This window comes from Salvelinus namaycush, unplaced genomic scaffold (genome assembly GCF_016432855.1).
Source record: "Salvelinus namaycush isolate Seneca unplaced genomic scaffold, SaNama_1.0 Scaffold222, whole genome shotgun sequence".
NCBI classification, from domain to species: Eukaryota; Metazoa; Chordata; class Actinopteri; order Salmoniformes; family Salmonidae; genus Salvelinus; species Salvelinus namaycush.
The window spans coordinates 86,250-99,093 of record NW_024059031.1 but is presented as its reverse complement, the minus strand read 5'-3'; the positions used below and the strand labels follow the sequence as shown (position 1 = coordinate 99,093).

General features: G+C 46.9%; 1 long non-coding RNA gene across 1 annotated transcript in view; it reads left to right on the top strand.

Annotated features, from left to right (window-relative positions):
- Positions 1–12,844, top strand: part of LOC120038492 — a 65,061-nt gene that overhangs the window by 9,957 nt on the left and 42,260 nt on the right. The window contains exon 2 of the long non-coding RNA XR_005475092.1: positions 6,278–6,363. This is a non-coding gene — a long non-coding RNA (uncharacterized LOC120038492). The remainder of the gene's footprint in view (positions 1–6,277; positions 6,364–12,844) is intronic.

Genomic DNA, 12,844 nt, shown 5'->3' with positions numbered 1-12,844 from the left:
GGCAACATGATGACTGTATAGTGGTCTGAATACCTTCCTGAATGCACTGTTTTATATCAGGCATAGGCAACATGATGACTGTATAGTGGTCTGAATACCTTCCTGAATGCACTGTTTTATATCAGGCATAGGCAACATGATGACTGTATAGTGGTCTGAATACCTTCCTGAATGCACTGTTTTATATCAGGCATAGGCAACATGATGACTGTATAGTGGTCTGAATACCTTCCTGAATGCACTGTTTTATATCAGACATAGGCAACATGATGACTGTATAGTGGTCTGAATACCTTCCCGAATGCACTGTTTTATATCAGGCATAGGCAACATGATGACTGTATAGTGGTCTGAATACCTTCCCGAATGCACTGTTTTATATCAGGCATAGGCAACATGATGACTGTATAGTGGTCTGAATACCTTCCCGAATGCACTGTTTATATCAGGCATAGGCAACATGATGACTGTATAGTGGTCTGAATACCTTCCTGAATGCACTGTTTTATATCAGACATAGGCAACATGATGACTGTATAGTGGTCTGAATACCTTCCTGAATGCACTGTTTTATATCAGACATAGGCAACATGATGACTGTGTAGTGGTCTGAATACCTTCCTGAATGCACTGTTTTATATCAGACATAGGCAACATGATGACTGTATAGTGGTCTGAATACCTTCCTGAATGCACTGTTTTATATCAGACATAGGCAACATGATGACTGTATAGTGGTCTGAATACCTTCCCGAATGCACTGTTTTATATCAGACATAGGCAACATGATGACTGTATAGTGGTCTGAATACCTTCCCGAATGCACTGTTTTATATCAGGCATAGGCAACATGATGACTGTATAGTGGTCTGAATACCTTCCTGAATGCACTGTTTTATATCAGGCATAGGCAACATGATGACTGTATAGTGGTCTGAATACCTTCCTGAATGCACTGTTTTATATCAGGCATAGGCAACATGATGACTGTATAGTGGTCTGAATACCTTCCTGAATGCACTGTTTTATATCAGGCATAGGCAACATGATGACTGTATAGTGGTCTGAATACCTTCCCGAATGCACTGTTTTATATCAGGCATAGGCAACATGATGACTGTATAGTGGTCTGAATACCTTCCCGAATGCACTGTTTTATATCAGACATAGGCAACATGATGACTGTATAGTGGTCTGAATACCTTCCTGAATGCACTGTTTTATATCAGGCATAGGCAACATGATGACTGTATAGTGGTCTGAATACCTTCCTGAATGCACTGGTCTGCCGAATGCATTGGTCTGTTAAGCAGTGTGGTTATTCTGATGAAAGTCTAGGTAGACTGGACAATATTCATCTGACTCTACTGTGTATATTGGTCTGTTAAGCAGTGTGGTTATTCTGATGAAAGTCTAGGTAGACTGGACAATATTCATCTGACTCTACTGTGTATATTGGTCTGTTAAGCAGTGTGGTTATTCTAATGAAAGTCTAGGTAGACTGGACAATATTCATCTCTACTGTGTATATTGGTCTGTTAAGCAGTGTGGTTATTCTAATGGAAGTCTAGGTAGACTGGACAATATTCATCTCTACTGTGTATATTGGTCTGTTAAGCAGTGTGGTTATTCTAATGAAAGTCTAGGTAGACTGGACAATATTCATCTCTACTGTGTATATTGGTCTGTTAAGCACTGTGGTTATTCTAATGAAAGTCTAGGTAGACTGGACAATATTCATCTCTACTGTGTATATTGGTCTGTTAAGCAGTGTGGTTATTCTATTGGAAGTCTAGGTAGACTGGACAATATTAATCTGACTCTACTGTGTATATTGGTCTGTTAAGCAGTGTGGTTATTCTAATGGAAGTCTAGGTAGACTGGACAATATTAATCTGACTCTACTGTGTATATTGGTCTGTTAAGCAGTGTGGTTATTCTAATGAAAGTCTAGGTAGACTGGACAATATTCATCTCTACTGTGTATATTGGTCTGTTAAGCAGTGTGGTTATTCTAATGGAAGTCTAGGTAGACTGGACAATATTAATCTGACTCTACTGTGTATATTGGTCTGTTAAGCACTGTGGTTATTCTAATGGAAGTCTAGGTAGACTGGACAATATTCATCTGACTCTACTGTGTATATTGGTCTGTTAAGCAGTGTGGTTATTCTAATGGAAGTCTAGGTAGACTGGACAATATTCATCTGACTCTACTGTGTATATTGGTCTGTTAAGCAGTGTGGTTATTCTATAGGGTCCTGGTCTACAGTAGTGTACTATATAGGGAATAGGGTCCTGGTCTACAATAGTGTACTATATAGGGAATAGGGTCCTGGTCTACAGTAGTGTACTATATAGGGTCCTGGTCTACAGTAGTGTACTATATAGGGAATAGGGCCCTGGTCTACAGTAGTGTACTATATAGGGTCCCGGTCTACAGTAGTGTACTATATAGGGTCCTGGTCTGCAGTAGTGTACTATATAGGGTCCTGGTCTACAGTAGTGCACTATATAGGGTCCTGGTCTACAGTAGTGTACTATATAGGGTCCTGGTCTACAGTAGTGTACTATATAGGGTCCTGGTCTACAGTAGTGTACTATATAGGGTCCTGGTCTACAGTAGTGTACTATATAGGGAATAGGGCCCTGGTCTACAGTAGTGTACTATATAGGGAATAGGGTCCTGGTCTACAGTAGTGTACTATATAGGGAATAGGGCCCTGGTCTACAATAGTGTACTATATAGGGAATAGGGCCCTGGTCTAAAGTAGTGCACTATATAGGGAATAGGGTCCTGGTCTACAATAGTGTACTATATAGGGAATAGGGCCCTGATCTACAGTAGTGTACTATATAGGGAATAGGGTCCTGGTCTGCAGTAGTGTACTATATAGGGTCCTGGTCTACAGTAGTGTACTATATAGGGGATAGGCTCCTGGTCTACAGTAGTGTACTATATAGGGAATAGGGTCCTGGTCTACAGTAGTGTACTATATAGGGAATAGGGTCCTGGTCTACAGTAGTGTACTATATAGGGAATAGGGTCCTGGTCTACAGTAGTGTACTATATAGGGAATAGGGCCCTGGTCTAAAGTAGTGCACTATATAGGGTCCTGGTCTACAGTAGTGTACTATATAGGGCCCTGGTCTACAGTAGTGTACTATATAGGGAATAGGGCCCTGGTCTACAGTAGTGTACTATATAGGGTCCTGGTCTACAGTAGTGTACTATATAGGGTCCTGGTCTGCAGTAGTGTACTATATAGGGCCCTGGTCTACAGTAGTGTACTATATAGGGTCCTGGTCTACACTAGTGTACTATATAGGGTCCTGGTCTGCAGTAGTGTACTATATAGGGCCCTGGTCTACAGTAGTGTACTATATAGGGTCCTGGTCTACAATAGTGTACTATATAGGGTCCTGGTCTACAGTAGTGTACTATATAGGGTCCTGGTCTACAGTAGTGTACTATATACCGCCCTGGTCTACAGTAGTGTACTATATAGGGTCCTGGTCTACAGTAGTGTACTATATAGGGTCCTGGTCTACATTAGTGTACTATATAGGGAATAGGGCCCTGGTCTAAAGTAGTGTACTATATAGGGTCCTGGTCTACAGTAGTGTACTATATAGGGAATAGGGCCCTGGTCTAAAGTAGTGTACTATATAGGGTCCTGGTCTACAGTAGTGCACTATATAGGGAATAGGGCCCTGGTCTACAGTAGTGTACTATATAGGGAATAGGGCCCTGGTCTAAAGTAGTGTACTATATAGGGAATAGGGTCCTGGTCTACAGTAGTGTACTATATAGGGAATAGGGTCCTGGTCTACAGTAGTGTACTATATAGGGAATAGGGTTCTATAGGGCCCTGGTCTACAGTTGTGTACTATATAGGGCCCTGGTCTAAAGTAGTGTACTATATAGGGTCCTGGTCTACAGTAGTGTACTATATAGGGAATAGGGTCCTGGTCTACAGTAGTGTACTATATATGGAATAGGGTTCTATAGGGCCCTGGCCTACAGTAGTGTACTATATAGGGTCCTGGTCTACAGTAGTGTACTATATAGGGAATAGGGTCCTGGTCTACAATAGTGTACTATATAGGGTCCTGGTCTACAGTAGTGTACTATATAGGGAATAGGGCCCTGGTCTACAGTAGTGTACTATATAGGGAATAGGGTCCTGGTCTACAGTAGTGTACTATATAGGGAATAGGGTCCTGGTCTGCAGTAGTGTACTATATAGGGAATGTGGTGCCATTTTGGACACAGTGTGATTTGTAATTTTAGACTAAGTTGCTCCATATTATATGCTGTTGTTCACGTGGTTCTGAGCCAGACACACACACACACACACACACACACACACACACACACAGGAAACATCTGTAAACATCTGTGGTTTGAGTTTTTTTTAAATATCTGTCCTTGCTAACCTCACCCTTAACTCACTCTTATTCAGCTGGATATCTGGCCTTGCTAACCTCACCCTGATTCAGCTGGATATCTGGCCTTGCTAACCTCACCCTGATTCAGCTGGATATCTGGCCTTGCTAACCTCACCCTTAACTCACTCTTATTCAGCTGGATATCTGGCCTTGCTAACCTCACCCTGATTCAGCTGGATATCTGGCCTTGCTAACCTCACCCTTAACTCACTCTTATTCAGCTGGATATCTGGCCTTGCTAACCTCACCCTGATTCAGCTGGATATCTGGCCTTGCTAACCTCACTCTGATTCAGCTGGATATCTGGCCTTGCTAACCTCACCCTGATTCAGCTGGATATCTGGCCTTGCTAACCTAACCCTTAACTCACTCTGATTCAGCTGGATATATGGCCTTGCTAACCTCACTCTGATTCAGCTGGATATCTGGCCTTGCTAACCTCACTCTGATTCAGCTGGATATCTGGCCTTGCTAACCTCACCCTGATTCAGCTGGATATCTGGCCTTGCTAACCTCACTCTGATTCAGCTGGATACCTGGCCTTGCTAACCTCACCCTGATTCAGCTGGATATCTGGCCTTGCTAACCTCACCCTGATTCAGCTGGATATCTGGCCTTGCTAACCTCACTCTGATTCAGCTGGATATCTGGCCTTGCTAACCTCACCCTGATTCAGCTGGATATCTGGCCTTGCTAACCTAACCCTTAACTCACTCTGATTCAGCTGGATATATGGCCTTGCTAACCTCACTCTGATTCAGCTGGATATCTGGCCTTGCTAACCTCACTCTGATTCAGCTGGATATCTGGCCTTGCTAACCTCACCCTGATTCAGCTGGATATCTGGCCTTGCTAACCTCACTCTGATTCAGCTGGATACCTGGCCTTGCTAACCTCACCCTGATTCAGCTGGATATCTGGCCTTGCTAATCTCACCCTGATTCAGCTGGATATCTGGCCTTGCTAACCTCACCCTGATTCAGCTGGATATCTGGCCTTGCTAACCTCACTCTGATTCAGCTGGATATCTGGCCTTGCTAACCTCACCCTGATTCAGCTGGATATCTGGCCTTGCTAACCTAACCCTGATTCAGCTGGATATCTGGCCTTGCTAACCTAACCCTAATTCAGCTGGATATCTGGCCTTGCTAACCTCACCCTGATTCAGCTGGATATCTGGCCTTGCTAACCTCACCCTTAACTCACTCTGATTCAGGTGGATATCTGGCCTTGCTAACCTCACCCTGATTCAGCTGGATATCTGGCCTTGCTAACCTCACCCTGATTCAGCTGGATATCTGGCCTTGCTAACCTCACCCTTAACTCACTCTTATTCAGCTGGATATCTGGCCTTGCTAACCTCACCCTGATTCAGCTGGATATCTGGCCTTGCTAACCTCACTCTGATTCAGCTGGATATCTGGCCTTGCTAACCTCACCCTGATTCAGCTGGATATCTGGCCTTGCTAACCTCACCCTGATTCAGCTGGATATCTGGCCTTGCTAACCTCACCCTTAACTCACTCTGATTCAGCTGGATATCTGGCCTTGCTAACCTCACCCTGATTCAGCTGGATATCTGGCCTTGCTAACCTCACCCTTAACTCACTCTGATTCAGGTGGATATCTGGCCTTGCTAACCTCACCCTGATTCAGCTGGATATCTGACCAAGAATCCATTTAGGATATCCACTATCATAATGTGTGTGTTTGTGTATATATCGTGTGTGTGTGTTTTCTCCCCAGAGCTGCGTGTTTCCTGAGCGTTATGCGGTGTGTGTGTGTATGTGTGTATATATAATGTATGTGTGTGTTTTCTCCCCAGAGCTGCGTGTGTTTCCTGAGCGTTTTGTGGTGTGTGTGAGCCGACTGGAGGATGCCTCAGCTAACCCGACCCCGGCCGTAACCGTGGTGAGTGGCTGTTTATACTCCACTACTTCCTCTTCCTTCCAGTCGCTTGGCAACATCACCAGCACGGGGCCGTCTGTCTGTTTATTATAGGGCTTCGGTGCCAAATACTGCTCCCACTTCCCACTGTATGTGCTGGAAGATGTTTACTTAGATTGGCCCCTGGATGCGCTGCCAAATTGTGCGCCCGGGTCCCACTGGATATGTCCCAAATGGCACCCTTGTTTTCTATGGACCCTGGTCAAAGTAGGGCACTTTATAGGGACTAGGGTGCCATTTTTGGATGCAGCCTGTATATGCTGGCTTTGTTTATGTAGTGTGGCCCCTGGACCTGCCAGGGTTATTTCCAGGCCCCCGACCCTCTACTCCCAGGGATGGGGACAAGATTGGAACAGAGTGTCTGAGGTTGTGGGTTCAAGGAGTTATGGGGTGAAGGGTTCCGGAGTTTACAGGGGTCACACACCACTGGATCTGGGGTCCAAGGAGAGACCGACATCTGGTTTGTGCGATCTTGTCACGACAATGACCATAGGGGTTGGCAAGACAATAGAAACTGATCTGGGAACAGACTAGTCTTATTGAACCCAATGACCATAGGGGTTGGCAAGACAATAGAAACTGATCTGGGAACAGACTAGTCTTATTGAACCCAATGACCATAGGGGTTGGCAAGACAATAGAAACTGATCTGGGAACAGACTAGTCTTATTGAACCCAATGACCATAGGGGTTGGCAAGACAATAGAAACTGATCTGGGAACAGACTAGTCTTATTGAACCCAATGACCATAGGGGTTGGCAAGACAGCAGAAACAGACCTGGGACCAGACTAGTCTTGTTGAACCCAATGACCATAGGGGGTTGGCAAGACAGCAGAATCTGTTCTGGGACCAGACTAGTCTTATTGAACCCAATGACCATAGGGGGTTGGCAAGACAGCACGAACAGACCTGGGACCAGACTAGTCTTATTGAACCCAATGACCATAGGGGATTGGCAAGACAGCAGAAACTGATCTGGGAACAGACTAGGACATTCACTGAGACTGAGACCGGGCTGAAAAGAGCTTGGCTACATTAAACCCTGGGAGCATTCAGGCCGTATTCATAAAGCATCTCAGAGTGCTGATGTATAGGCTAGTACAGTCAGTGCAGGGTGATGTATAGGCTAGTACAGTCAGTGCAGGGTGATGTACAGTCAGTGCAGGGTAATGTACAGGCTAGTACAGTCAGTGCAGGGTGATGTATAGGCTAGTACAGTCAGTGCAGGGTGATGTATAGGCTAGTACAGTCAGTGCAGGGTGATGTACAGTCAGTGCAGGGTGATGTACAGTCAGTGCAGGGTGATGTACAGTCAGTGCAGGGTAATGTACAGGCTAGTACAGTCAGTGCAGGGTGATGTATAGGCTAGTACAGTCAGTGCAGGGTGATGTACAGTCAGTGCAGGGTAATGTACAGGCTATTACAGTCAGTGCAGGGTGATGTATAGGCTAGTACAGTCAGTGCAGGGTGATGTACAGTCAGTGCAGGGTGATGTACAGGCTAGTACAGTCAGTGCAGGGTGATGTACAGTCAGTGCAGGGTGATGTACAGTCAGTGCAGGGTGATGTATAGGCTAACACAGTCAGTGTGCATATGTAAGAATATGTGGGCCCATTGGGAACGGAACCAATGACCCCGTTGTTGTTAGTGCCTGGCTCTTAGCAACTGAGCCACACTGGACCACTGACACATATCCAACACTGAGAGAAATAGTACCTTCTAAGAACGTGTAGTACCTTCTAAGAACGTGTTGTACCTTCTAAGAACGTGTTGTACCTTCTAAGAACGTGTTGTACCGTCTAAGAACGTGTTGTACCTTCTAAGAATGTGTAGTACCTTCTAAGAACGTGTAGTACCTTCTAAGAACGTGTTGTACCTTCTATGAACGTGTAGTACCTTCTAAGAACGTGTAGTACCTTCTAAGAACGTGTAGTACCTTCTAAGAGCGTGTAGTACCTTCTAAGAACGTGCTGTACCTTCTAAGAACGTGCTGTACCTTCTAAGAACGTGTAGGCTAAGGCTAGGCTCTGAATATTTATCTGACTGTGGTTGGTAATGTGAGAGACCACTATTCCTTTCAACACATTTTCTCTCACACCAACACAAACTCAACACTTTGTTGTCTGGTCTGAGGGAGATTCCCATGAAGGTCGTTTCCTAGTCAGAAGTGATGTGCCTTCATTGATTTGATTCACATTCAGTTTGGGGGAAAGCTTTAGCCGTGAAGGCTAGTCAGTGTAGGAACAGCTGTAGTCAGTGTAGGAACAGCTGTAGTCAGGGTAGGAACAGCTGTAGTCAGGGTAGGAACAGCTGTAGTCAGTGTAGGAACAGCTGTAGCTATGAAGGCTAGCCAGTGTAGGAACAGCTGTAGCTGTGAAGGCTAGCCAGTGTAGGAACAGCTGTAGCTGTGAATGCTAATCAGTGTAGGAACAGCTGTAGTCAGTGTAGGAACAGCTGTAGTCAGTGTAGGAACAGCTGTAGTCAGTGTAGGAACAGCTGTAGCTGTGAAGGCTCGTCAGTGTAGGAACAGCTGTAGCCGTGAAGGCTAGTCAGTGTAGGAACAGCTGTAGTCAGGGTAGGAACAGCTGTAGCTGTGAAGGCTAGTCAGTGTAGGAACAGCTGTAGCTGTGAAGGCTAGCCAGTGTAGGAACAGCTGTAGCCGTGAATGCTAATCAGTGTAGGAACAGCTGTAGTCAGTGTAGGAACAGCTGTAGTCAGTGTAGGAACAGCTGTAGTCAGTGTAGGAACAGCTGTAGTCAGTGTAGGAACAGCTGTAGTCAGTGTAGGAACAGCTGTAGTCAGTGTAGGAACAGCTGTAGCCGTGAAGGCTAGTCAGTGTAGGAACAGCTGTAGTCAGTGTAGGAACAGCTGTAGCCGTGAAGGCTAGTCAGTGTAGGAACAGCTGTAGTCAGTGTAGGAACAGCTGTAGTCAGGGTAGGAACAGCTGTAGTCAGTGTAGGAACCGCTGTAGCCGTGAAGGCTAGTCAGTGTAGGAACAGCTGTTGTCAGTGTAGGAACAGCTGTAGCCGTGAAGGCTAGTCAGTGTAGGAACAGCTGTAGTCAGTGTAGGAACAGCTGTAGTCAGTGTAGGAACAGCTGTAGCCGTGAAGGCTAGTCAGTGTAGGAACAGCTGTAGTCAGTGTAGGAACAGCTGTAGTCAGGGTAGGAACATCTGTAGTCAGTGTAGGAACCGCTGTAGCCGTGAAGGCTAGTCAGTGTAGGAACAGCTGTAGCCGTGAATGCTAATCAGTGTAGGAATAGCTGTAGTCAGTGTAGGAACAGTTGTAGCCGTGAAGGCTAGTCAGTGTAGGAACAGCTGTAGTCAGTGTAGGAACAGCTGTAGTCAGGGTAGGAACATCTGTAGTCAGTGTAGGAACCGCTGTAGCCGTGAAGGCTAGTCAGTGTAGGAACAGCTGTAGCCGTGAATGCTAATCAGTGTAGGAATAGCTGTAGTCAGTGTAGGAACAGTTGTAGCCGTGAAGGCTAGTCAGTGTAGGAACAGCTGTAGCTGTGAAGGCTAGTCAGTGTAGGAACAGCTGTAGCCGTGAAGGCTAGTCAGTGTAGGAAAAGCTGTAGTCAGTGTAGGAACAGTTGTAGCCGTGAAGGCTAGTCAGTGTAGGAACAGCTGTAGCCGTGAAGGCTAGTCAGTGTAGGAACAGCTGTAGCTGTGAAGGCTAGCCAGTGTAGGAACAGCTGTAGCCGTGAAGGCTAGTCAGTGTAGGAACAGCTGTAGCTGTGAAGGCTAGCCAGTGTAGGAACAGATGTAGCCGTGAAGGCTAGCCAGTGTAGGAACAGCTGTAGTCAGTGTAGGAACAGCTGTAGCCGTGAAGGCTAGTCAGTGTAGGAACAGCTGTAGTCAGTGTAGGAACAGCTGTAGTCAGTGTAGGAACAGCTGTAGTCAGTGTAGGAACAGCTGTAGTCAGGGTAGGAACAGCTGTAGTCAGTGTAGGAACAGCTGTAGTCAGTGTAGGAACAGCTGTAGTCAGGGTAGGAACAGCTGTAGTCAGGGTAGGAACAGCTGTAGTCAGGGTAGGAACAGCTGTAGTCAGTGTAGGAACAGCTGTAGTCAGTGTAGGAACAGCTGTAGTCAGGGTAGGAACAGCTGTAGCTATGAAGGCTAATCAGTGTAGGAACAGCTGTAGTCAGTGTAGGAACAGCTGTAGTCAGTGTAGGAACAGCTGTAGTCAGTGTAGAAAGAGCTGTAGTCAGGGTAGGAACAGCTGTAGTCAGGGTAGGAACAGCTGTAGTCAGTGTAGGAACAGCTGTAGTCAGGGTAGGAACAGCTGTAGTCAGGGTAGGAACAGCTGTAGTCAGGGTAGGAACAGCTGTAGTCAGGGTAGGAACAGCTGTAGTCAGTGTAGGAACAGCTGTAGTCAGGGTAGGAACAGCTGTAGCTATGAAGGCTAATCAGTGTAGGAACAGCTGTAGTCAGTGTAGGAACAGCTGTAGTTAGTGTAGGAACAGCTGTAGTCAGTGTAGGAAGAGCTGTAGTCAGGGTAGGAACAGCTGTAGTCAGTGTAGGAACAGCTGTAGTCAGTGTAGGAACAGCTGTAGTCAGGGTAGGAACAGCTGTAGTCAGGGTAGGAACAGCTGTAGTCAGGGTAGGAACAGCTGTAGTCAGGGTAGGAACAGCTGTAGTCAGGGTAGGAACAGCTGTAGTCAGGGTATGAACAGCTGTAGTCAGGGTAGGAACAGCTGTAGTCAGTGTAGGAACAGCTGTAGTCGACCATCGCCCCGCCGTTCAGAGCCCACGCTGTGTGACACACACTCTCTCCCATGTCATATGACCTTTCTCTTTTAGTTATTTTGTGTCCAGTCATGACAGAGACAGACGGAGCGTCTTCCAGAAACTAGTTCTCATTTGAACCCGCTCTGCCCTCCCCAGAGAGGACTGTGGGAAATCAACGAGGAGCCATTCTCACCTTGGCGCTGACATCAGAGGATCACGGAGGATGTCTCTCTCTCTGTCTACCTCCCAAATAGCACCCTATTCCCTATATAGTGCACTACTTTTGACCGGTTCCCTATGGTGATACAGTGCACTATAAATAGAGTAAAGTGCCATTTGGACTCTGTGTTCCATCTATCTACCCCATGATCGTGGTGTCTCTCCCTCTCTGTTATTCTATCAGGGCTTTTGCTATTGTTTCTTTTTACTCTGAGTCTCCCAGTCTCTTCCACTATTCTGTGAGTCTCCCAGTCTCTCCCACTGCTCTGTGAGTCTCCCAGTCTCTCCCACTGCTCTGTGAGTCTCCCAGTCTCTCCCACTGCTCTGTGAGTCTCCCAGTCTCTCCCACTGCTCTGTGAGTCTCCCAGTCTCTCCCACTGCTCTGTGAGTCTCCCAGTCTCTCCCACTGCTCTGTGAGTCTCCCAGTCTCTCCCACTGCTCTGTGAGTCTCCCAGTCTCTCCCACTGCTCTGTGAGTCTCCCAGTCTCTCCCACTGCTCTGTGAGTCTCCCAGTCTCTTCACTGCTCTGTGAGTCTCCCAGTCTCTCCCACTACTCTGTGAGTCTCCCAGTCTCTCCCACTACTCTGTGAGTCTCCCAGTCTCTCTCACTGCTCTGTGAGTCTCCCAGTCTCTCCCACTACTCTGTGAGTCTCCCAGTCTCTTCACTACTCTGTGAGTCTCCTAGTCTCTTCACTACTCTGTGAGTCTCCCAGGCTCTCTCACTGCTCTGTGAGTCTCCCAGTCTCTCCCACTACTCTGTGAGTCTCCCAGTCTCTCCCACTACTCTGTGAGTCTCCCAGTCTCTCTCACTGCTCTGTGAGTCTCCCAGTCTCTCTCACTGCTCTGTGAGTCTCCCAGTCTCTTCACTACTCTGTGTCTCCCAGTCTCTTCACTACTCTGTGAGTCTCCCAGTCTCTTCACTACTCTGTGAGTCTCCCAGGCTCTCTCACTGCTCTGTGAGTCTCCCAGTCTCTCCCACTACTCTGTGAGTCTCCCAGTCTCTTCCCCTACTCTGGCGTTGAATGAAAGCAACACTTGTAATATTTTCAGTGGAACGAGAAAGTTGAGACGCCAGTGAAGAGTTCAGATTGTGTAAGGCCCCAACCTTTTCCAGCTGAAAGAGAGGGAGACGGAGAGGGAGACGGAGAGGGAGACGGAGAGGGAGACGGAGAAAGGGAGACGGAGAAAGGGAGGGGGAGAAAGGGAGAGGGAGACTGGGAGGGAGAGGGAGACTGGGAGGGAGATGGAGAAAGGGAGAGGGAGAGGGGAGGGAGATGGAGAGGGAGAAAGGAAGGGAGAGGGAGAGGGAGAAAGGAAGGGAGAGGGAGAAAAGAAGGGAGAGGGAGACGGAGAGGGAGAAAGGGAGAGAGAGACGGAGAGGGAGAAAGGGAGGGAGAGAGGGAGACGGAGAGAGAGAGGAGGCACTTCTCTAGTTCCCCTCAGGATCTGGCTCAGACAGGCAGACTGGAGAGGAGTGGAGGGGACTCTTGTGGTG